The following is a 2,310-nucleotide window of genomic DNA, read 5'->3' as shown; positions in this document are numbered from 1 at the left end:
TTTGGAGGAAATTCTGAGGGTCAGTACTAGTGGGGAAGAAGTTGTTCTCCTATCTAGATCAGTTGTGAAAAATCAGAGTGAGATGGACATTCCCTCCCAGATACTAACCCTGAACATACATGTCCACAAGTAGGCTCCCCGTTGCTTTCTTAAAGTCATGGCCCATGTGCACTGGGTTCTGCAAACAATCTGCACTTTCACAGTGAGATTCTTCATCCCACTGCTCCAAGCAGTATAGACTGTAGCCACTGGTTTACATCTCAACACAGAAGACCTTTATTTCACTTTGCTGAAAGTTGACCCGTCCCACCTCCCCCTGGCTCTGTCCACACCTCTGCCCCCACCAGGGGATTTGCATGTTGTTCCTCAGGGAGGACCTTCCCTTCCAAGTCTGAGATAAAAGCTCAGCTCTTGGCCTTGCTCTGACTTATCAGGACTCCTCAATTCACACTGCTGAACATGTGGTTCCCTGCTCAGCTCCTGGGGCTCCTCCTGCTCTGGGTCCCAGGTAAGGATGGAGAGGGGTTGAGAAGGAGGATGGGGGGTGAGCTCTGGGGGCAGCACTGCTCTCCACGTGGGTTCTCTGTTAGATGTGTGTGCCTTGTCCTGTAGATGGGCATGGGAACCTTAGATCTATGAGAGTGAGGAATGTTCCAGAAGGAAGAAGGTCCTGTGCTCAGGTCAGGACTGTGACCAGGGAAGTGGGGGTGATGAACGGGATGTTTAGAGGTCTCTCTACACTTCACAGATATCAAATTCATTATTGTGATTGTACAATTTTGCGGTATGATTACAGATAATGAGAGTAATACAAAGTAGTATTAAAATTTGAGCTAAAATAAATCAGAAAAAGGAAACAATAAAAATGGTTGCTAATATTTGTAGCTTCCTAATTCTCTTTCATTCCTTTAGGATCCAGTGGGGATGTTGTGCTGACCCAGACTCCACTCTCCCTGTCTGTCTGACGGCCTCCATCTCCTGCAAGTCTAGTCAGAGCCTGGTACATAGTGATGGAAAAACTTATTTGAATTGGATTCAACATAAACCAGGCCAATCACCACAGGGTCTGATCTATCAGGTTTCCAACTGTATCACTGGGGTCCCAGACAGGTTCACCGGCAGTGGATCAGGGACAGATTTCACACTGACAATCAGCAGAGTGCAGGCTGAGGATGCTGGAGTCTATTACTGTTGTCAAGGTACAGAAGATCCTCCCACAGTGATGCAGCCCTGAGCACAAACCTCCCTGCCTGGGTGGCTCAGCTGCTCAAAGTACAGCTTCTCGGGGGAACTGACAGCGGATGCTCTGAGTCTGTGTAAGAGGAAGATGGTGGCGATCTCAGGGGAAGAGTTTGCAGTGAGTTGTTTGCAGTTGTCCAGATTGCTAGGAGAATATAATACTCTTTCTGGTTAAAGAAATAGACATACTAGGCATGATTTTCTATTTCAGCATAATGGGTTCCATAGCGATTTCAATTAAAATTGTATCCTTAATTAGTGTGTATGCGTGCTAAGTTGCTTCAGTCATGTCTGACTTTGTAAAACTCTGTTGACTGTAGCCTGCCACGCTCTTCTGGCCACGGGATTCTCCAGGCAAGAATGCTGGAGTGGGTTGCTAAGCCCTCCTCCAGAGGATCTTCCTGACCCAGGGGTCGAACTCCCACCTCCTGCATCTCCTGCATTGGCAGGCTGGTTCTTTACCACGAGCACCATCTGAGAAGCCCATACTTAACTAGAAAGTTCCTCAGAATCATCCATATACAAGGCTTCTAAGACACACAGAAACAAATGGCAAATTTCAGTGGTATTTCTGTACATATTCACAATGGAGACACACATCCATCCAAAATTCTCTTGATGTTTTACCACAATCACCAGTGTGGAAACTGGGGCTACTGCACGTACCTCTGTGAGCAGCCACTCACTGGACCCTGCACAGCAAATGGCCCCAAACATAAGCTTTCCAGAGACTCAACGCTCAGGGTGACGGGAGCAGCAGCGGTGCCCAGAGGACAATCTGTCCCCAGGCTGGGCTCAGGTGGAAATGTCTGAGCGCCTCTTCTGTGTAAACAGGGGTCAAGGCATCACTAGAACAGCCTCCCTGAGCTCCATCTTTCTCCCCAGAAGGATGCTCACACTCTGTATTCCTTCCAAGCTAAGGCTGCCGCGTCTCCCAGGAGCACCTACTAGGTTCCCAACTGACCTCATGGCTGCACAGAATTTCAGTCATGTTGCCGGGAGGACACCCTAGTCTGGTTGTGACATCCCCACTGCCACTTAATCCCTTCAAGGCACTTGCTTCATGACTTG

The 2,310-nt window shown here is 48.4% G+C and overlaps 1 pseudogene; it reads left to right on the top strand.

Moving 5' to 3' along the window:
* Window positions 1-459: 459 nt before the first annotated feature.
* LOC133064222 (immunoglobulin kappa variable 2-29-like) lies at window positions 460-1,234 on the top strand (annotated as a pseudogene).
* The last annotated feature ends 1,076 nt before the right edge of the window (window positions 1,235-2,310 follow it).

Source organism: Dama dama, chromosome 11 (genome assembly GCF_033118175.1).
Source record: "Dama dama isolate Ldn47 chromosome 11, ASM3311817v1, whole genome shotgun sequence".
Taxonomy (NCBI): domain Eukaryota; kingdom Metazoa; phylum Chordata; class Mammalia; order Artiodactyla; family Cervidae; genus Dama; species Dama dama.
This window is presented reverse-complemented; position numbering and strand designations above follow the sequence as displayed.